This window comes from Haliotis asinina, chromosome 1 (assembly GCF_037392515.1).
Source record: "Haliotis asinina isolate JCU_RB_2024 chromosome 1, JCU_Hal_asi_v2, whole genome shotgun sequence".
In the NCBI taxonomy this organism is placed as follows: Eukaryota; Metazoa; Mollusca; class Gastropoda; order Lepetellida; family Haliotidae; genus Haliotis; species Haliotis asinina.
The window spans coordinates 21429243-21453998 of record NC_090280.1 but is presented as its reverse complement, the minus strand read 5'-3'; the positions used below and the strand labels follow the sequence as shown (position 1 = coordinate 21453998).

Genomic DNA, 24756 nt, shown 5'->3' with positions numbered 1-24756 from the left:
GAATCATTCTACCACCCCCTATTATTGTAGCCCTAACTGTTATCTTTCTTTTCCAAGATGTCCCGACTGCTCCTTGTGAATCTGTAGTAAAACTGATTCCATCTGCGGTAGTCTTTATCTATACGACGTGTGTAAATGTCCCAGCAACGACTTGTAACAAGAGGGTTTATGATTCACTTTCTGAGACGAGGCCAAATAATCACACAAACAAGCCACGAACGTGTAATAAATAATAATCTCTTTAATCGATACATTTAATGTTTATTTTGATAATTGCAGACGGATTCACCTCTATGACAGGCAAATATCTAAATCCAACAGAGACACTCCAAACAATTTCACACAGAGATTAACGCTACCGCTACAGAAAGATCCAGGAACTTTACCCTATTACTGGCCATGTCTAAACGATCTTTCACAAACCTTTTGAGATCAACCGTTAGTAAGACGATCGGAAAGTAGCCTTCACCGAGCTTTACGACAAGGGCTTAATAGGATAGTAACTTCCGGTAAAACTGACAGTTTGAAAAATACTTTGACTGTCTTCTCTATTTAATACTTGAACAAGAAGTAATTCAAGAATTGATGGCTAAGACTGTTTGACAGAAATGTCATTGGTTCTTTTTGTTTGAAATGTTTATTTTAATGAGTCGGTCGTATGGCCCCTTAATGCCGTTCGGGATGCCGAGGGACGGATTCACAGAAGAGTGGGCACCACCCCCCTCTCCCTCCCTCGAAAAAGTGTTTTGGAGAAGCTTTCCATACTTAGCCTTTGGACTTCATGATGTATGTGCGTCCTGCTTTCCAAAATCCTGGATCCGCCCCTGAAGCTCATTTTTGATCAAGGCTGCACCATTAAATATACAACACATTCGGAAACTGACTATCACCATCGCCTACTAGCTGGAACATTGCCTTCCCATTACCAAACCTATCACGTTAGCGACAATCTGATTGGTCGAGCGAAAGGGCGTTGTGGCATGACCTCCAATAGGATGTTCCCACGTCATTATGTAGCAGTAGCGAGGTGGAATACATTTTAATGTGCACGAATGAAGTTACAAGACATTTGCGATCATCAAAGGCTGTACGACTCAAAGTGTCCGAGTTAAGGGTCAAGGTTAGAGGGTGACGCATCGTTCAGAATGTGAAGATCTTTTGGAGTCAACCACAATTACACACTTTAACGCTTGCTTTCTATTACTGGGTATCCTTGTATGTTTTGTATGTTCAAAGTTCCTTCGGTAATCCCCGTGTCAATCCGGGACAGGTAAAGCGGAGATTGCGGAGAGGTGAGTGTTGACGAAGAGAAGAAATTTTTCGTTTCCCAATAGGTGAGAACCAAACAAGTTATTTCCCCCAAACCCCTGATAAAGTGACTTCCATTTTGATCACAGTCCATAAAGCAAAAACATATTTGAATCCTTTCAAGAACGATTGTCCTGTATCAGCTTCACCACTGGCGGTCCCTCTTTGGCTCTATCCATATATGTTCGAAGCAGTGCTTCCTTAGCTCCTCGTCAATGCAGCACTCCTCGTAAATTTTCGGCTTGTCGTAGTGCGAGCTACAGTAATAGCACTTCATGTCCGTTTCTTTGTCAGCGCAGGCGGACAGTTTGGCGGACCCTCCGCGGAGGAACATCACTTGTTGGAGCAGTAGAACCACAAGGACCAACCGAGACATCCTGGAAAATGAAAGTACAAGTTAGGGCTAATCATTATTCCTGAAAGAGCTGGACAAGCACGTGGAACTGCCGAATGGAAGATGAAAACAGAAGTTAAGGCTACTGAATATTTCCACAGGAGTAGGACGACCACGTGGAAGAGCCAGGCCATCCTGATAAAATGTATATAGAAGTTAACGTTATTAATTATTGAGGCAGGAACAAGACAACCACATAGAACAGCCAGGACATCCTGAGAAATGAATGTAGAAGTTAAACTATTCACCATTTCCGCAAGAGCAGGACAACCACATAGAACGGCCAAGAGTGAGTGAGTGAGTGAGTGAGTTTAGTTTTACGTTGCCTTTAGCAATATTGCAGCGATATCACGGCGGGGAACACCAGAAAATGGGTTTCACACATTGTGCCCATGTGGGGAATCGAACCCGGGACTTCGGCGTGACGAGCGAACGCTTTATCCACTAGGCTACCCCCACCGCCCCGGAACGGCCAGGACATCCTGGGAAATGAATGTAGATGTTAAACTATTCAACATCTCCGCAAGAGCAGGACAACCTGCCTTATAGTGAACGATGAAAGAGAATGTGCCTTCTCTGTTATTTAGATGTATGTCTTGTACATACAATTTACTTGTATGTCTCTCATAGATTTGCGTACGAAACCCACGGCTGTAGGTAACCAGACAAGGGGCACCTGCCCTCTTACAATGGTTTTACAGATTACTATATGTGCATCAGTAACACTCCTTTAACTGAGATAGTACTCCCTTTAGTAAGGAAAGTTAACTACTGCCTGGATATATATAGCTGAATATTATCTATGTAAGCCACCTTCATTTAATTTAGCTTTTAAACTACTTCTTTTATCAACTGACCAGCATGTAACGATAAAACTGTCGTGGTTTATCAATAATGCTCTTATCAAACGTAGCAATCTGATATATAATTTTGTAGACCCGAAGTATTTCACTATTTGCACGTAATTTACTGCTTGGAGATTTTGCTGCTTGAATCACATATTACTACTTATTCCACCATGTTACGTATAATTCGAATGTATATGGGCCGCAGGAATTTTGTACAATAAACATCCTTGACTTTGAACCATGACATCTGCGGAAGCTAACACAATGGCACGGATATTAGTTTGGACTGCACGCAGCTCAAACACGTCCAGCACTCTACATGTGAGCAAGTTTAGCTTCAGGCTGGACCTAAATATTCCAGCTATATGGCGGCGGTCTGTAAACAATCAAACCTGGACCAGACAATCCAGTGATCAACGGCATGAGAATCGATCTGCGCAAATGGGAACCGATGGCATGTCAACCAGGTCAGCGACCTCAACCACCCTATCCCGTTAGTCAGGCATAGTTGTCTTTTGAGGCAAGCATGGGTCTCCACGGGTCACAATCAACACGAGGCGAAGTGGCGTAGAAAGAGTAGGTGTCTTTATCCTAGCAGTACAACGATGTGAAGCAGAAAGAACAGGTAACAGTGTGACAGAGACAATCAGAGGAAGGCCCATTTTGGTGCTAAGAGCGGTGTAAGACTATATTCTCTCACTCATTTATATGAATATTACTAAGAGCGGCCTAAACTGTATTCTCTCACACATTCACTCGGCAAGGACGTCACAGACACACTTCGGATTGCCTAAAAATATCAGTCGTTGCTAACAAATGTTATGTAATGTGCATTTTGGTTCCACCCACTCAACGTTTAATAAAGTTAAAGTTCAGAACAAACATAGTTTATCAGGGATAATGATTCGTAAGTGCTGATATTGTGACAACCGTAGAGCTGAGTATAAGGGAGGTAACTCTAACAGCTCTAACATTTGCATACTTGACTCGGCTGCATTGTTTGGGGGTCGAGTCAATAATCTGCATGTTACAGTTCACTTGGCAAGAGAATGACCGCACTTAACAAACCTCAGATGCAGTTTCCATCTTACACAAATGGGGAAATAAATGTGAAAATCGTACAAAGGATCACTTAACACATATGATGACCTTCGTTAGATGAATGGTTTGTTGTTGTAAGCTGTATATTCCAGCTATATGGCGGCAATCTGTAAAACCCCTGTCTTGGTCCGACAGTCAAGTGATCAACAAAACTATGCAACATCCATCTACGCAACATGAATACGATGACTAGTGTCAACCAGGTCAGCCAGCTGGACCACCTGATTCCGTTAGTCGCCTCTTACTACAAGCACAGTTTAATATAGGCCAATTCTAACCCGCATCTTCATGGGCCGACCCGTGAAGGTCCCGGGGTAGAACAGGCCTTCAGCAACCCATGCTTGCCATAAAAGGCGACTATGCTTGTCGTAAGAGGCGACTAACGGGATCGGGTGGTCAGACTCGCTGACTTGGTTGACACATGTGCTCGCGCAGATCGATGTTCATGTTTTTGGTCACTAGATCGTCCGGTCCAGACTTGATTATTTACAGACCGCCGCCATATAGCTGTAATATTGCTGAGTATGGCGTAAAACTTAACTCACTCACTCTTCATGGGCCCTTCTGGGATCACCCGCCATTCACAGAATTATACATGAAAAGTATTTATTTCCTGTCTGAAGAAATATGACAGCTGAGCTGTCTGTGGGTCGGCATACAATAGCTGCTTGAAACAACGGAAGAGATACGACTGACAGGACTCAAGTGTTTGAGAGGCTGTAAATGATAATCAACGACAATGTTCCATGGGATTTTATGACCAATTGTATGAAAACTTTTTGTAAATCGCCATTTTTTTCTTGTGAAGGTCGTAACGTTGCTAGGTTTCACTACTTGCAGTAATATATCTTTGTTGGTATTCTAACAATCATATTCTGTGTTTCAAAGGTTTGTAACGACGAGTCGCTGATTCCTAGTAGTGACTTTGCCTCCGTATAACACATGACTTCCAGATACACAGCACAGGGTTTTACGACGAGTCCTCCAAAGCCTTCTTAACAATATCTCTCACTCTTTAACAAACACATAGTTCCTAACAACCCCTAACGGTCTCCCACAAACACATAGTTCCTAACAATCTCTCAGTTTCTCACATACACGTAGTTCCTCACAATCTCTCATAAACACATAGTTCCTCACAGTCTCTCACAGCCTCCCACAAACGCATAGTTCATAACAATCCGTCACAGTCTCCCGCAAACACATAGTTCCTACCAATCTCTCCGTTTCTCACAAACACATAGTTCCTAACAATCTCTCACGGTCTCCCACAAACAAATAGCTACTCAGAGTCTCTCACAGTTTCTCACAAACGCATAGTTCCTAACAATCCGTCTCAGTCTCCCGCAAACACATAGTTCCTAACAATTTCTCACTAACAAACAATCCTTCACAGTCTCCCACAAACACATAGTCCCTAACAGTCTCTCAAGTCTATCACAAACACATAGTCCTTCAAATCTCTCATAAACGCACAGTCCCTAACTTTCCCTGACAATCTCTCACAAACACACAGCCCCTAACAATCTCTCACAAATGCGCAGCCCCTAACAATTTCTCACAAACACTCAGCCCCTACCAATCCCTAATAATCTCTCACAAACACACAGTCCCTAACACTCCCTGAAAATCTCTCACAAACACACAGTCCCTTACTTTCCCTGACAATCTCTCACAAACACACAGTCTCTAACGATCGCAAACAATTTCTCACAAACGCATTCATTTGATTATTGACTGGTGATGACACCAGGCACGTGTTTGCTGGGATCAAGCTGATAAATGATGGTCGTATAGCTGGAATGTTGCCGAACATTGCTCCCTCTTAAACATCCGCACTCACTCACCAGCTATGCAATATCTCTCACTGCTCCTCGGGTGAAGCTGTGTGATGAATATTCAACTATTCCAGTGATCCCACAGGAAAGGATCAGGTGAGGTAAAACAAGTATGATATAAGACCAACGAACCTTCACCAAACGTAACGCATTACTGTCACGCTCTTCAGGTTTTAGATAAGTGCCTTTTGTTGAATGAAACGTATTCATACTGAACAGCAAAAGAAACGCAGCTTTCGAAAAACTGAAATCTCGTAAAGGTTAGCGATCATGTTTATGTCTTCCATTTAAAACTCAGCAAGAGGAGAAGTTGCGTTTCTTTTGCTGTTCAGTATATATGCTGGCACAAGGAAATGCCCGAACACCTCTCCCGGGAACCTTGCGTATTGAATTTTTTAATATAAAAAAGGTTAAAACACAAACTGGATAATATTCTAAGGGGTTTGTCGTCATGGATACCGAAGGAGATACAGAGGTTGCTCTGCAGTTTAGAACGTACAGCGGACCGTATGGTCTGACTTTACCCGCGTAAATACCGACAGCATCCAGATATTATAAATAACATTGTATGTTGTCTTGTCTTTATATTATAATGTTTGCACAACACTCGCTATGAAATTGCTTTTTGTGATAGCTTGGTTTTGTACTGCCTGATTGAAAATTACCTTTCCGGCACCAGTGCTTAGCGGCCCACAAACACACAACCGTTGGCGCGCACACACTAAACAATGAACCTCTTAGCGTTTGAAAGGCTAAACTGTCCTTGTACCCCAAATGGAGGGAAGAATGGAATTTCCGTGCTCTCGAAAAATACCGTAGTTTTTAGGTTTTTCTCAGGGAAGGAGCACTACCACCAAATACAGTCGAAGTCAAACTTGTTGCCGTGGGAACATAAAAAAAGATATTTGATTCAGAATTCCAAAACTACCAAAAGGCACTAGTTCACCAGTAGACATGTCTATGCCAGAGGTTTGGTGACGAAATACTGAATGATATAAAGTTCTGATCCGGAAAAGGGTACTACAGACAAATTTAGTGGAAGTCAAACTTGCCATGGCAACACAAAAAGTACTTGATTCAGGATTTCAAAAAGGCACCACTACACCACCAAACCAATCTATGTGCCACGTTTGGTGAAGACATATTGAACGGTTTAAAAGATCTGCACGAGAAAAGACAAATGTGCACGGACGGATATACGGACGGATGGACGGAGCCATTTTAATACCCCTGCAAAACGCGTTACGAAGGATAACAACAGGACAAGTTCTCAGCAAATCAACAGAAGCGCATTCAAACATTAAAATGTTCTGTCTTTAATCCTTGCCCACAATCGTACTCTGATCAAATATCTCAAGAAGATGTTCTAAAAGGGAACCTTGTCGCTAGCAGTCAACGATACTATTTTCAAACCACTTTAACCATGGATAGGTACATCCACGACCGGGCCTGACCCTCAGCTTCATAAACCTAGATCATGGATAATCACTCCACTGCATCAACAGAAGATTGAAAGCTCTCAGGAAATAACAGACCAGAGTGATGTCAGCACACCGCCAATTACTTCCGTCGAAATCGGCGGAGACGTCTTACAAACATAACCACAAACTATCCCGACTCGTTACAAATGCAAATGATATGGCTCCAAGCGTGCCAACAATCCAACACTGCCATTAATCTGCTTGCTACACATCCAGACCATTGAAAATACAACGTACTAGGCATCCATGATCAGAACCAGTTTAAGCTTTATAGGCCCTGATCAGGGATACACACTCCTGGCAATCCTTCCCTACGGGGGAACTCCTTACATAAAGTCGTGATGTAAAGTGTGTCAATCAGCTGATCACCCCCTCGTGTATCACAGGGACCCCGTGGTTCAGCACCAACAACAGGATGATTACGTGCGCCGTTCAGACAATCATGTTCTTGAAGGAAACCATTCCTGGAGGTTTTCAGCACTGGAGGTAATGATCGCTCTGGGCACTGTACAATCAATCATGTATATTGTTCTAGCGCAGATCACAGTGTATATCACACAACATTACAAGGCATTCGTGCCCAAGTCATTCATTCCGGGACAAACCGAATTAAGCCTCGGACCCAAGTCGTTCTTTTACTGGGCTCTGTCCAATCGCAAACTGGGCACTAGAGTTGTAAACTCATACGTAATGATTTGAACATGATTTTCATATTTCATATTGCAGAAGATATTTTTAACATAACCTGAAACCCATTATGAGTGAACACATTATGTCTTGGCTTGTTTTAAACAAAAAAACATCAAACGTTATTTCTGAGGGATTCTTTGAAGTAAGCAACCCATCAAGAGTTTAGACTCACTGAAAACGCTCATTAATTATTGTGTGCGTGTGTGTGCATATACGCGTATATATATATATGCAAACTATGCAGATAGGATCTTTTATAGAAATCTGAAAAAAGCAAATATCGTGCATGTGAACTCTTAGTGTAAGGTTTTGCTAAAGTTCGCCAATTTTCACTGATTTTTATCATTTACTGAACTCATGGCAATACTCTGTACGAAGTTACGAATTTGTGTTACAATTCACCCATTCATGTGCCTAAAGATGGAATATTCTCAGCAAGCTCTAGTTTAGAACAGTTGCCTAAGTGAGTGGCTACATATACACTAGTATAAACATATGACGGGTGTTTACAATAAATAAATGAAAAAATGAAAAACAAACCAACCAAACTTGGATGGGTGGTATACTAAGAATGTTTTAAACAAAAGACGTGAGTAAAATCAAAGGGTATTTTTGGCGGACTCTTTGACTGATCATCCTCGCAGTCTGCTTGGTTTGTCGTATTTCTGAGCGCACAACTTTCATCGATCGGTGGTCAAGTCTTTTTCCTGGTTAGGGAAAAGACCGACTGATACAAAACACACAATAATTTAGTCAAGACAATAATTTCCTTGATGGGCACTTCTAATCTAAAGGGACGAAGGCAGTTCTTGGGATACCTCCTTTCGATGCCGACAAAATACAAACATAGACTTTAAACATAGATTTTAACCCTGAAGAAATGACTACAATACTCAATTCTGAGAACATCGAGAATCGTCTGTAAGAGTGAGTGCGTGAGTGAGTGAGTGAGTGAGTATGGCATCAAGCCGCTTTTAGCAATTTTGTACAAGACAAGGGATCCACACAAGGGACGTTCTGACAGCTTATATATTTCTGTTGTCATTGTTACAAATACATATAATAAACAGGAACCATATTCTGACTGATACGGGTTAGTGTAGGTGTTCTGTGTTTTAATACAACTGACGGAATACATAGCCGCTGTTCGAATCCCAGTTCGAATCTAGGTTTGTCAGGACCAACTCACGAGTTACCACTAAGCGGTAAACGTCTACTAATTGCATCGCGACTGGCTAAGCACTATCAAACCAATCCAAAACGCGAACGAGCATCAGCTTATAACGCTGATCGCCCATCTATTATGTATGCATGTGTTGATTTCGGATAATACAGACTCACAGCAACCTAATCTTTCTAAGGAGATGTCTAAATATACTGAACAGCAAAAGAAACGCAACCATGTTTTGTCAAGTTTTAAACAGAAGACATAAACGCTTACTATCTAATCAGATTTCATATTTTCGAAACTTGCGTTTCTTTTCTTGTTCAGTACAGATCGGTGAATAAGTCGATGGCGTATCATCGAAACGTAAACGAAAGTAGAAAAAAACGTTTTCTGAACTGCTTGAATATATCATGTAAAGCCTTTTGAGTCACAGCTGAAACACGGGTTAACATAACCTTTCCAGTAAGCGCTTATTCCCTGATCGTCAATTATCGCTGTTTAAACACCCACCCATGGTCCTACAGTGCTATGGCGACGGTCGGGAGAGCAAGTGACATTTCCACACACGTACGCTTGATAACTGAGTTTTTGCGTTGAGTCTTTACTCTGTGAGCGTGTGATGACAGAAAGTGTGTTTTTGGTGGATAAGTGTGTTATCACTGGGCCCGCTGTTCTGTCTCGTTAGCTTGTTTTAATTTCACATTTGGTTCATTTTTGCGTTACCATCTGTAAGTGAGTATGGCCTTATCCCGTTTTTAGCATTATCCCAGCAATATCACAGTGGGGACACTAGAAATGGGCTTCACACTTAACCCAAAGTGGGGAATCGAACCTGGGTCTTGGGCGTAACAAGCAAACGCCTTAACTCTGGGGCTATCGAATCAACATGGTCCGCATTATAATTATGGAATTCCCAGATTTGTTTTCTTCCGGGTATAAAAATGATAAGATCTATATAGCGCTATAGGCTTTGATTTTTCAGTTATTTATTGCTTCTTATAATATGTTTTTAAATTCGAATTACACTTCTACCCTGACTTCTGTAATGCTGGATTGTGATTGGTTGATTAAATCCATTCAGAGGATGTATAAGAATGTTATACACCTCTCAATTTCCAACACATGTACAAATTGTATTTGGCTTAAAGATTAAGAACGTGGTTATGGTAGAATCGAAATAAACATACCGTGTTGGAAAATCAGATGTGTATAACGAAATTATAACTGCCCTAAATAATTATTTAAAATAAAGATTGGAACAATTATAATTTCGTCGTATTTATCTGCTAAATAAGATGGGTCGGTGGGGTAGGTTGTAGTGGTAAAACGTTCGCTCATTACTCCGAAGGTCCGTGTTCGAGTCTCCACAGGGGTACAATGTGTGATGCCCATTTCTTGTGTAACACCCGGCGTAAAACCCAACGCACTCACTGACTCGAAAATACGAGGGCTTGGCGATCCTCAGTATCTAATTTGAACTACAGTGGAACCTGCCAAATGCGGATTCTGTGCAATGCGTTTTTCACCCAAATCCGGAAACCACTCCGAGCCATAGAACATAAAGGTACTGGAAAGTAACACAGTTCACTATACATTTACATCATTACGGCAGTAATGCAAATGCACGATATCCTTGTACATCTACATTTATGCATACTGATCACACATTTAGGAAACCCTACTGTAAGTGGTCAAGGCTTGGCTAAAGACGCCGAATCTATCTGTAGCACTGTGACGACAGAAAATCTGCCATGCATTTGTATGCTAGTGTCCTACCAGCAAACAGTACGATTCCCTAAATCTGGAGTCGTTACAACCGAATGACAAACATATACACCTCTCAGCCTACGCATAGAAATTCTTGGTTGCTCGCATCCGATTCAAGTGAAATTAATGACAGAACTACCATTGTTCAAATGAGATCAATAAAAAGCAGTTTGAAAAAAGTAATTAACTTGTCGCAAGCCAAATAGCATTTGAGAACGTCTCTTCCATTCCAAGCTACAGCTATGTCCCTGTGGGGCAATACTGACTGCTAGTGCAAGAGGTCAATCACCATAAAAAGCTTGAGGGACCCACGATGTCCTTGTTTTGATTGTTGACCAATGACTGCTTTCTGACACTCCTACTCAGCAAGGCGACTGTAGTGAGACGTTAAAAGTACATGAATTACGACTGCCGTAAATGAATCTAAGCTTTACGACAACCGTCATTCGGTGTTAAATGGTACATGTTCGACATTCTTTGGCATGCCTGATTTACATTAATTGGGATACGTCAGACGGCGATTTGGGTTTAGTGCCACTTTGAAAAGTATTTCAAGTATAACCAGACATAAAGGCTTAATATTGAAAGAAAAGGTTAAAGATATGCAGATTGTAATCGTGAACACCTAGACATATGATAAGGTCGAATTAATATCAATGTGTCATAGGTTTCTGGCGTGCCCAAGGGACACAACTAGATAATTCCGGATTCGTCAAGCGTGAATCGGTCTCACAAGACAATCCTCACAGAACAGGACAAGAGATTAGAAGCAAGAATTGATCCATCCAACCAAACCCAGCTTCCACCCAGCCCAGTAGTCAAAACACACCACCCCAGTGAGTGTTTAGTTTGACGCCACGCTTAGCAATTGTCTAGGGCTGGTTCCTCAAAGCAGTCGTAGAGCTACATCTGTCGTAAGTCCATGTTAAAGAATGGGAGTTACGATCATCGCATCGTTACAGTCGTTACCTGCTTCACACATTGTACCCGTGTGGGAATCAAACCCAGGTCTTCGGCGTGGCGAGCGAACGCTTTAACCACTAGCTAATGCTTCCCCACCGTCCCTCACAGCACACGATCCCAAAACATTGACTGTTCCGTCATGGATACATGGTCTGGTCGGCTAACATAGTCTCTGGAATGAGTAAAATTAAAATTGACAATGAGCCGAAGTGAGGTGGGAGATGCAGAATCCAGGAAATATCTAGACTTGGTTCATGGACGCTTTATCATTAGGGAAAGGACGGAAGAGAAAACAATCTGTTAGACAGACGAGATCAGATTCCCGCTAATTACAATAACTAGCAGACGCCATGACAAACACAGACGATGTCATCAACTACCCCCGAAACAAGACAGAGTGGCTCTCTATTGACATATGGAACAATTTAACTGTTAGTCTTTGGTCCCCCTGGCGATTAGAGCAGTCAGTTCTGGGATTCTTCAAATCGACAGAAAGGCATTATGTCCAACGGGAGTGATAACACCTCATCGAACAGTCGGAAGGTAAAGATATACACTTCATTGGTCCGTGCACGTTGTATAGTGTTCCAATGTTAACAGTTCTTCGCGATCAAAATCACTCTGTGGGAATCCCCGTGACCACGGTGGGAATCTCGGTGACCACGGCAAGCTATGATGTTCGTAAGTGACTGAATGAGTCACGATTATCGCCGCTTTCAACAGTAGTCCAGTGGTGTCCCTGCGAATCAGGATTCGAACAATACAGACTTCTTGTATGCGCAAGGGAGGCAATTGTGCACATCAATTGCCGCGTCTCAGACGACCGGAATACCTGGGCCACTCTACGTTCGTCTCAATGACGCCTTAATGGCCCGGACTGGTGGGTGAGTGACAGACTGAGTGAGTGAGTAAGGTATAACGTCGCTTTTAGCAGTATTCATACAATACCACGTCGGAGGACACCAGAAAAGGGATTCACATATTGTACCCATATGTGGAATCGAACCCTGGTTACCGTGACGAGACGACGTTTCAGCCACAATACTACCCCACGGCACCATGGTTGGTGACTTGACTGACTCTGTGTATCATTGCTCATTCCATTCATCACATGATTGTCTGGTCGCATAATTCACGGGCCTTCGATGCACCACTTTAACATCTCTGAGTCGGCGTAAAATGATAAGCTAACAACGGTGTTTCGTTCATAACATCACATAATCTCGTCGGGGGTCTGAGGTCAAAAGTTTTCATATTTTTGTTTTCGCATCTGATGAACCGGTACCTGAGTGATTTGAGTTCCCACGGAGTTCAAATCAAGGTTACGTTGGAGGTGGGTTTGGTGACTAGATTCAGCATTACGTGAAGGTCTAGACTGCAGTAAGGGTTTGACATATCCATAAATCTTTATGAAAACGCTACGGTTACAATAAGTCACAAGTCATAAGGTAATGAATCTGGAAGCATGCAAATGTTCGGCGGAACACGTATACAAGCAGGCGCACGCACACATGCACATGCTCACAAAGACATACAGGGTCCCACAGAAAAACCGACACGTGCATACACAAACCTACACAACACACCAATTGCCTCACACAGACACGCACTGCAGTCATTTTAGCCCAGTGGCAGCAATCAGACTCAAATCCGGTGTCAAGCACGTTCCAAATACATATTACCACACACATCCCCGAACACAGAACACAGGTCTGGGGTCAAAGGGTTTTATATTTTTGTTTTCGCATCTGATGAACCGGTACCTGAGGGATTTGAGTCAAAATCAAGGATGCCTTGGAGGTAGGTGTGGTGACTAGATTCAGCATAACGTGAAGGTCTAGGCTGAAATAATAGCTTGAAATATCCATAAATCTTTATGAAAACGCTACGGTTACAAAAGTCATAAGGTAATGAATCTGGGAGCATGCAAGTATAAAAGCAGGCGCACGCACTCATGCACACGCTCACACAGACATACAGGGTCCCACTGAAAGACCGATACACGCGGAAACACAAACATACACAACACACCAGTAGATACACACAGACACGCACTGCAGGCATTTTAGCCCAGTGGCAGCAATCAGACTCAAACCCAGTGTCAAGCACAGCCCCGAACACAGAATTCCGAACCCTGTACCTGACACAATCCACCCTACACGTGCCGTCAACGTTTACGTTCATCCTGACCACGTCGATAGATGACCTTGTCCCAAGGCCGTACTGAGTGCTTTAGCGTGTTTAGCCCACAGACGAATAGTAAATTCAAAGAGGTACGTCAAGAAAAGAGGACAGTTTTGGATGCTAATCTGGAGGAGGGACGTGTTCTTTTCATTAATATTTTTTTTAAAAATACGTAAAGTATTACAATTTATTACTCTGTAGGCTTGTGCAAGTCTGTTCGGGTAAACAATAAGTAAGCATTCGTATCGTTACTTGTCCTAACTCTGTAGTTAATCATAGGCTTAAGCATGTCGTAGCGCAACGAAAATTTGTGGTATCCTTTTCAACAAACAGAGTGATGTCTCTGATCATGGAACCAAATATTTTCGGTTTTCATCACGAAAAAGCGTTCCTCTTGATTCTCTGGAAAAAGTAGTATCCTCTTCTAACTTATATAATATATAATATGCGTGTGGTTTAATGATCCTGATTGATCCTCGACACAATTGTACATTGCAGTATATCTGTTTGTGATAGTACAAAGGAACCTATTCTGATATATTTTATTCTACATTGGCGAATAAAACATATTTAAACACAATTTTCCGAAATTACGGACTCCGGATTTACAACTGAGGATGAGCGACGCGCCGAAAGTTGCCCGTAAGTTGCGGTAGTTGTGTTTCATTCCAAATCAACGTGCCTTGAAACCACGAACCTGAATCCTTAAATGGTAAGTTATTCAGTTTAGTTTTATGCCACTTCACTCAATATTCCAGCAATACCATGACGGGGAATACCAGAAAATGGCATCACATATTGTAACCATGTGGGGCATCGAACCCAGTTCTTCGGCGTGACGAGCGAACGCTTTAATCACTTGGCTACTCACCGACCCCACTATTCTCAGACAAGTACATTATACCTAAATTCATAATCCATGAAATCTGATGTTATAAACACAATCTTTCAACACTGAAAGTATTATATAACGGGTTACAGATTAAATCCACGATAACTAATGTTTAAATCTACGATATCTAATGTGTGTTAACTCTTCAAGTCATTTTCGTTTATAACGCTTATTACAAACAGACATACGGAGACAGTTCAGTTTTGGCAAACCACGTAGACTGTATATTGTGACAACAAATATTCAAAATGTAATGTCACAGAATATCGCAAACGGAATATTTCTAGCAAGTGTATGATGTTACCATGAAAGCAAATAATGCTAAAAGGGAAACTGTGATTTACTAGTTTCATATGATCACATCGAATCGATATGAGATCGCATCTTTTAAAACTCAACTATTCAGTTCCAAGCAACCATACATGTACCTTATGACTCACACCAGAAATCAATACCACCATACGAGGAATTACATACATAGCAAACACCCTCCTGAGGTTGAATTATCTGTCCACCTGTCTGATGTATAACGTAGATCAAGAGTAGCCATATCATCAAGGATGTAGACCAAGAGAAACTATATTGTCACAGATGTAAACCAAAACAAAACAAAAAATCAAGAGAAGATCAAGAGAAGCCATATCGTCTCGGATGTAGATGAATACAAGCCATATCGTCACAGATATAGATCACTACAAGCCATATCGTCACAGATATAGATCACTACAAGCCATATCGTCACAGATATAGATCACTACAAGCCATATCGTTACGGATGTAGATCACTACAAGCCATATCGTCACAGATGTAGATCACTACAAGCCATATCGTCACAGATGTAGATCACTACAAGCCATATTGTCACGGATGTAGATCACAACAAGCCATATCGTCATAGATAGAGATCACTACAAGCTATATCGTCACAGATGTAGATCAGTAGTAGCTATATCGTCAGGGACGTTTATCAAAATAAGGTATATCAAGACAAATATCAGGTACATCACCACGTAAATAAAAAAATGACGACAACAAGGATGTTGATGACCAGAGACAGACGATGTCAGCAAAGCTGTCGACGATCTATACAGATGCCGAAACAGTACTGACTGGTTACACTAGATTTGTAGTCCTTTGTCTTCAAGAATAAAACACTCCGTTTGTTCCGTTATCGATACAATGCTGCCTCAGAAAACTGCGAAGTAATGACAAGGCATGATTTCAAGGCATGATTTTCAAGTAACAATCTGAAACTATTTTTAACTTCTGAACATTAGTTTGTAATCAACAAAATTGTATGTCAACAGTGATAGTTAGAGCAGGACATTGGTACACCTTTCGCGAACACTTAGTGTCACCACTGATTTCAGAGATATATTCATATAATATTTTCACAACTATTTCTACGGAGTTTGTTCCAGAGAGTACGCAAGGCTGAGTATTAATTTCCACTGACGTTGTATATTTAAAAGCAATATGAACATCATGGAATTATCGATATGCCATGTATATACTACCCATCAAACGTTTAAACTCATTTATCGCATCGAAGATGAATTTCTCCACTAACTTGTGGGAACCAACTGTAAACCAACTGCAGATATACTGTACAAGGTTCATGTATGAAATTGCTGAAAAGCATGTGGAGATATCGTGCGTGTGCACATCTGCGTTGTGGTGTAAAGTTCTGTCAAGAATCTTCACTGAGTTTCATCACTGAACGCACGACAATAATGTCATTTCAAGCGTTACGAATTTGTTATGCAATTCAAAGGTTCGTGTGTAAACAATATCTTGGAAACGTATGAAGCAATTTGCGAAATTTAACGTAGAAAAGTTGACTGAAGTATGTGGCTGCATTTATAGCGAGTCTAAACTTTTGATGCGTAGTATAAATAGAAGCATGAAAGCATGAAAGTAGTGGTTTCCAGGCACTGCTAGCTGGGGTACTATTATTATTTTATATTGTAATAGGCTGGCGTGTTTTGAAACGCGCGATCGCCAGCATTTGGACTTCATACTGCGTGAACCCTATTTTTGCTGTACCTCGATGTGATTATTTTGGAATATTCATTACCTCACACGCTAACAGTTTATTGTGCGACACAGCCTGTGCCAGTCCTGAACATTTAAAACCCTGGTCCTCCCTGCTTTGACTAGTTAATTGACTCTCTTTAAGGCAAGGTGTGGAAACATAAACATTGTGAACTTTTCCCTTGACAATTAACTCAAAATTGCACTTTCCCGAAAACTAAATCTACGTGTCAAGATTATTAAACATTATCTAAATATATTTAATTTCCCATTGCTTCTATGATGCCATAATTGTCATGACCTCCTTCAATGCTGTTGGCTATAACAACATAGCGGCTTGGCGACCAATATGAGAACCTGTGTCTAAGGGTGTTCTAAATTCAAACGAAAAGGAAAATAAACAAATAACTTTCGCACACTGTTAAGGTTGTCAAAAGATTTCAGATTCATTTCATGCAGTTAAGGTATTAGGCTTCCAAACCTTAGCCTACGCTGCACGGGGGATATTGGTTTGAGAATATGGGCCCTGAAGTTGAAGAGTTAAGAGAAGATAATGTGTGTCGATCTTGTCACTGAGACATGATTTCGTTGTTCATGGTACAGTGTTCGCAGTTTAGTAGCTATTGAATACGTATCCTTGAATGCGCCTAAAATGTCACTCATCAGCTAATATATCACGGTTACGCAAACGAGACTGCAGTGAATGACTTAATTACTTGTGTCGGCGAGTAAGTAGTGATCAATCGGAAAGTTAAGCACATTACTTGGACTGTCGGCAACTGTGATCATATTATGGTCGTGCTGATGCTGAAGTGAGTCATGTGACTGTAGGAAGGGAGAGAAAGGGGGAACAAAGACAGACAGACAGACACACACAGACAGAGAAAAAAAAGAGAGAGAGAAGGCAACTGCTATCGTAACTTTGGCTAATGACGAGTACTGTTGCAAACTTGATCATACAACATACTATTGTAATCTTTATCATACAACATACTGTTGTAACCTTGATCCTACCATCTGTTGTTGTAACCCTAATCCTACCAACTACTAGTGTAACCTAGACCCTGCCATCTACTGTTGTAACTTTGATCATACCATTTACTAGTGTAACCTTGATCACATCATCTACAATTGTAGACTTGATCATACCATCTACTATTGTAACCTTAATCATACCATCTGCTATTGCAACCTTGATCCTTCAAACTACTATTGTAACCTTGATCACACCATCTACTTTTGCAACCTGGATCATACCATCCACTATTGCAACCTTAATCAAACAATTTACCATTGTAACCTTGATTATAGAATCCTAAACTCCATACACCCACAAACCCCTGCTGTAACGTTGGTCCTACAATCTGTCACTGTATTATTGGTCCCCAACACTACATTTGTAAATTTATTCCTTTGTGCCACTTTTGCATCCTTTCTACTACCTACTGTTCTAACCACGATCACATTGTATATTAAGGGAACCTTGCTCCTCTTAACAAATGTATCTTGGGTCTGCGTGTACTCACACGTTTTTACGCTACTTTGTAACTGGTGGCTGCTAGCTAAAGCCGCGTATAGTGGTATCTGACAGTGTTAAGTAGCTGACACATAACAACAACTGCATCAATTATCTCACAATTCAACATCTCCTGAGTGCGGAAATCTGATTTACATGACAGACAACACAGCGATGGATAACAATCCATCGTGTCCAACGTGTTAATAATTCAAATGCTTCACGACCCATCAACAGTAACATCCATCAAACAACAGCTCTGACAAATCAACAATACTAACTTCATTTTCAAACATATCACGAAAAGCTTCAAAGATATATAGATTACGTATTTAGTTTTTGCCACATCAAGTTTAGCATCTGTAAATATTAACATACGGAAAACGTCATTCAGTAATTGCTGACATATGTTTCCACGAACACATACTCGGTTCTGACCCGACTATGACATATATGTCTCACCTGTGTTAAAGTGTACAACCCTTTATAACGTTGAGAGCTTCTCGTGCGTTGAGTGGTGATGCTCCACGGCTGCATAAAGAATTGCGGTTCCTGACAGGAACAGCTGCTTATACCGTAAGGCGGGTCACGTGGCTCCGAGTTTCATCTCGGTAATTTGTGTAACAGTACTTTTCTCAATGTCTGATGATGAAATTCAAGCTTTTAATTTTGGACAGATTACTTTAACTGATTGTAAAGGTGAAAACGTATTTCTTGTTTCGTGCATGAAAGCTTGTCAGTTTTCTTGGAATTGGAGATTTGGAGGCGATTGCTTTATTGTTTGTTGGTTTTTTTTAGCTGGGTTCCACAGTAGTAGTACTGCCCGTGAAGATCCGGGTTAGAATTTATCTTCAGTCACTAAACATTCAATCGCTCGATTATCAGGATATGTATTAAATACGATTGTCTGGATTAACAGGGCACCACTGCATACACTGATTGGGTATTTCGCTTGTAGTAGTAATAGTAGTATTATTAGTAGTAGTGTTGGTAGGAGTGGGGGTGGTGGCAGTGGTTCTAGTAGTAGTAGTAGTAGTAGTAGTAGTAGTAGTAGTAGTAGTAGTAGTAGTGGTTAAACATCGATGACATGTGTCAAAGGGAAAGGTAGAGGAGGGAAAGCACTAGAACTATACTACAGTGGAACTATTCCAGACTGGAATCTAAGTGCGGGGAAAGCACTAGGTACAGTGGAACGGTCCCACACTGGAATTTAGGTGGAGGGAAAGCATTAGGTACTGTGGTACTGTTCTACATTGGAATCCACGTGGAATCTTCGGGAGGGAAAGCACAAGGTACAGTGGAACAGTTCTACACTGGAATAGACGTAAAGAAACATACATAATGTTCCGTAACCCATCCCAACCTGGGGTCCACTGAGGACCAGCCTAACCCTGGAACTGAGGATGTATTCAAGCCTGGAATCACAACAGGACTACAAACATTTTGTCATTTTGGTTTGCCGCTGCCTTTCTCTTGGGTGTCACAGGTAACGCCCGAGACCTTGAATCACCCCACCCACGGGCTGACATGTCGTGACATAACAGGCACATTATTCAAGGCGGCTTCGCAGCACACTCGCCCATGTTATCAACAGGTACTCGTGTGTAGGCGTTTGTGACTTGCTCCGATTGCCAAGCACTACTTGCTGCTGCAAGGTCCGTGCGGAACGCCAACACAGGTCAACGCAGTGTCAAATACTTTTGCAACAGGGAAGGATGCCTCTTGACTCGTTAGGATGCATATATCACTTTGAAGCCCTTGCTATGACGGGGAATTTGTCGAGGACTTTTGGGCGTGATGAGATGTGAGGTTTGGGTCGTAAAGGATTGAGTTGGTCGGGTGGTTTGGTCGAGTTGGGTTAGGTGGGTTGGATTAGCGTTGGAAACATCAACGGATGAGATCAACGATCAGGAAGGAACTGAGATAGACAGGACGAGACGGAATAAGTAAGGGGCGTGTGGGACGAGATGGAGGAATGTTTCGAAAGGTCGGGATGGTTTGGATCGCCGAACCGTATGTTGCCCTACAGTACGTGTTCTCACACACGATAATTAAATGAATATGAAACCAAGAAGGAAAGACACTAATTACACACTCTCTAATCTTGTATACAATTAACTACATGGGAGAAATGGAATAGCAACTGATTACAGTCGGATCTGAGCAAGGTTGGCAGCTGGATTAAAAGGATAGCAGGTGCAACGTCAGCGTGGACAAATCCTGAATGAAGATCTCAAGTGTGGAATCGGGGCTGATCGCGAGTGTAACATCAGGGTGGGTTGGACCGTGATAGTGAGATCGGGAGGACAGGTTCAGTCACGATTCACCGTTACTGAACATAGTGAACCATGAACAATGCAATCTCTCTCAATTTATATTCAGAGACTAAGCGTTAGTCAGTATATACCTTGGCGTGAAGGTACACGCAAAACCACGAAATAAACCGAGAAGTTTGTTAACCCAGGCTGCATCTCGGAAATGAGTTCTGTCCAGGTCGACGGGTGCCAGGACTGACCAGGCTTCGAGCACCATTTCAGACATGGGGCGACAAAATGTAAGTCTTAGACGTGGCTTGGCCACGAAACAGACGGTGAATCAGTAAACGTTTAATTCGAACCAGTGAGTGAGTGAGTTTAGTTTTACGCCGCTTCTAGCAATATTCGGAAAATGTCACGGTTGGGGACGCCAGAAATGAGCTTCACACATTGTATCATTGCGTCGAATCGAACCTGTGTCTTCGGCGTGGCGCACGAACGCTTTAACCATAACACCTATCCACTCCACGTGAAACTCATCAACACATAATGTCCAATGAACCCTCTGTTACATAGAGGATACTAAACGACTTTCCGTGTAATACCATTTTTATTAAATGAGTTAATGATTTGGTATCAAACGAGCTTTCGCTCGTTTGATACTAAATCTTTAACGAGTTTAATGAAAATGGTATTTCATGGAAGCGAGTTTAGTATTCTGTTTCTTACTCGCCAACATAAATTGACAGAAACTGCGGCGAAATTGCCTACAGTGTGAGGACACTCAGCTTTCAAGTCAAGCAAGGTCTAGTAAAATCGCGACATCAACATTAGCATTGTGACGTCACAACTTTGAACCATTCTGACGTCATAGGTCAAGCGGTATTACACTAGTGTAATATTGAAGTGAAAATATTACACTGCAGTATCTTCCACGGGCGAGTAATACATCGTCTTACGACACGTGTCTTCCATAAAATTCATGCAATTGCTCACAAATCTGTATCTAAATATCGTCACCCTATTCTTTGCTATTCAAATCTAACATAAACATGTTTAAGTCCAAGAAAGCCAGCGTAATACAGGACTCGTTCGGCATTACTGGTTGGCCAATTTTCATTTGTGATAATGCCAACAATATTAATTCCGAACTTGGTAACGCCAAAGAACTACCATCTGTGCGTTTGTGTGTTTCTTGTTTGACAAACATGCTGTTACGTAATTGTGTGCAGAAGCTCGAAATTCATACATGTTCCTTGTTGGTTATTGAGCTTCACGTCAATGGTTCCCAGCATTAGTCAGCTTGTGCCCTACAACAAATGATGGAGGTTCACTGGAGGGTCAAATCCTTTCGTGGAAATAGATTGAGGACATTTAAGCTTGAGATTAGATTGTGAACGAATGTCATTTTATGCCACAAATAGCAGTAGATTCCAACTGTGAACAAACAACAACTGTCCACCCACAGCTATTGGGATTTCTGCTGTGAACATACAATAACTGCCCTTCCAAATCTATTGGGATTTCCTTATCTAAACATCCATATCTAGTGGAGCGTCTGTGCACAACAGCTGCCCATCCGTATCGGTCCGATTAGTCCCGTATAACATTCAGTATCATCTACAGGTATTTCGCCCACTGTCACGGTGACACGAACAGTACGCGGTGGTGGGATATGTCATCAAGTTAATGCTGGGAGACGACTGAAATTGGATAATGTAGTTCGTCCCCAACCAGACTAGACAATAGAAATGCACCTCCTCCGCCCGTTTTGTGCGGCGCGGTCAAGCTTCGATGGTCCAGACATTGACCTTTTGCATCACACATACAGCGTGAGCTGCAGAAATCGCCAAACACCTTTACAAGTTAGTGGGCGAACTTACTTACACTTTACTATTAATGCACCCATTTGGGGTAAACACCAAGATTCTCCATTGTCCCCTTTCCAAAGGATTTTTACCTTTCACGTGAATCTCGGATTCTGACTGGCTATTATTTATTATTTTAAGTATACCACGCTGACACTATTCTCTTTCGGTCGTCGATCGAATTGCCTAACTGTTGGTATTAAATTTATAACACACCAACCCCGACTTTTCATCTGAAACTACTGACACATTTCCCCATATTTTTACGACATTTTTCGAATGAGGAACATCAAGGGAGGAAAGCTTTCAACTTTTATTTTCTGTCGTCTGCTACTGAACAAAGTGGATAAATGTCTAACTGTGGTAATCTTTCCGATTCGGACCGGTGCATTCAGCTCTGAGAACAATACCCATCCTTATCTCACATTCGCATCAAATCATCTGTGTGTGACTGTCTAAGTAGTGTTATGTTATTTTCACATGTTGCCAATGGGAAATCAATCGGAACACATCATCGGCTATTAGACTCGCATTAGTGATGTTGAGCTTCTGAAATGAACCGATCTTTATCCGAATTCATTGAGTAAAGGGAAGTAACTCATTTTTCTGCCTGTTCTTTTGCTTTTGACATACATTTTTGACAATGCAAAAACTGAGTTCTCATGTTTCGGTTTTGAGTGAAAATGAATGTCGGAGAGGTAATTTCAACCGTACTCGTGTGTGAAGGAAGGAAGGAAGAAGCGATTGTTTTTACACAGCGTTTTGCAATATTCCAGCAATCTCACGACGGGGGATATTCCCGTCCATTAAAACAGACCTACGACAGGCGAGGCAGTGGGATAGCCCAGTGGTTAAAGCGTTGGCTAGTCACGCCCAACCCGTGTTCAAGTAACGCTTAGTCTCTGAATATAAATTGAGAGAGATTGCATTGTTCATGGTTCACTAATCTGTCGTAACACTGGCTATATGGTTAACGTTGCTTTGCAATCATCTCCTGTAGCCCCCTGTCGTAAACGGCCTGAAGTTAAGTGAGCGAATTTACCTTTTCGCCTCACCCAGCAATATTACAGCTATATGGCGCCGTTCTGTAAATAATCGGGTCTGATTCAGATAATCCAGTGATCACCAGCATAGGCACCTGTCTACACAGTTTTGAATTGATGACATTTGCAAACAAGTCAACGAGTCTGATTACCCAAACCACTCAGTCGCTTGTTATGACAAGCATGGGATACTGAGTGCGGCGTAAAACTAAACTCACCCATCACTTCATCACTTGATGCACCTGGATCAACGTTCTACGTTAAAGTATGAGAGTTACGATCAACGTAGCGCTAGGCTGCTTAGCACAGGTGACCCCCGACTACTTCATCTGATGGCTGTGTTTATAAAAGATATTCAACAACTCCCACTTTATTTTGAACACACAGTTTTGAGCTATCCTTCGTGCTGCACGTGAAACACGATCCCTGCGCATTTCGCACGAGAATCTCGCTCTTTGACGACTTGCGTTATGACACGTATGTCCCTTGGCAAGTGAAGAATTATTTTTAACCAAATTGAACACAGTTGCAATTCACCTGTATATGATTAGTTTCCGTGTCTTCGGGCTAATTGTGAGCAGGGTGGTCTTGTAGATAGGGTGTTTGCCCGCGGAACCGCTGGTCGGTGGTCTGGTCCCGTCAAGCAGTAAGACTGGTCGGGTGGGACCGTCAATTTCCTTTTGGTGGTGTATCTGAACTGACCTGCCTTGTGTTGTCTTATTGGGTAGACACTGTGAAACCAATCAACCGCTACAGCTACCCTTGGCTGACCAGCACGAAAAGCTGCAGCTAACGACTTTTCGTTGAAGTCATTCTCGAGTGAGTGAGTATGATTGTACGTCGCTTTTAGAAATAATCCAGCCGTATCACGACGGGGGACACCAGAAATAGGCATCACAGTGGGTGACTTTAGTGGTAAAGCGTTCGCTCAGCACGCTGAATATCGGGCTCAATTCCCCACATGGGTACATTGTGTGAAGCCCATTTCTGGTATCTCCAGTGTGATATTGCTGCAGTAGTGCTGAGAGTAACCTAAAAGTAAACCCACTCACTCACAATTTACATTAAGAACTTAATTAGAGTTTGTGACCCGTGATGTTCCGGGTGGAATAGGTCTTCAGCAAACAATGCTTGCCGCAAAAGGCGAATTGCTTTTAAGAATTGCTTGTACTAACGGGACGGAATGGTCAAGCTGACTTTGCTGACATCGGTTTCCAGTTGTCCAGTTCAACGCTCATATTGTTGATCACTGGATTGTCTGGTCCAGATTCCATTATTAACAGAGCGTCGCAATATAGTTTGAATATTGCTCATTGCGGTTTAAAACTAAACTCACTCACTTAGTTCGTTGACTGACGTTTCACCGCAGTTCTCCCGACATACGAAGATCAAATACTCGGTGGAA

The 24756-nt window shown here is 41.9% G+C and overlaps 1 long non-coding RNA gene across 1 annotated transcript; it reads right to left on the bottom strand.

The window, feature by feature from the left end:
• Positions 1 to 217: 217 nt before the first annotated feature.
• On the bottom strand, positions 218 to 18732 carry LOC137274998 (uncharacterized). Its single transcript, XR_010956331.1, has 2 exons — positions 18648 to 18732; positions 218 to 1685 (listed from the first exon to the last, which is right to left on the bottom strand). It is a non-coding gene; the product is annotated as an uncharacterized lncRNA (long non-coding RNA).
• Between the last annotated feature and the right edge of the window lie 6024 nt (positions 18733 to 24756).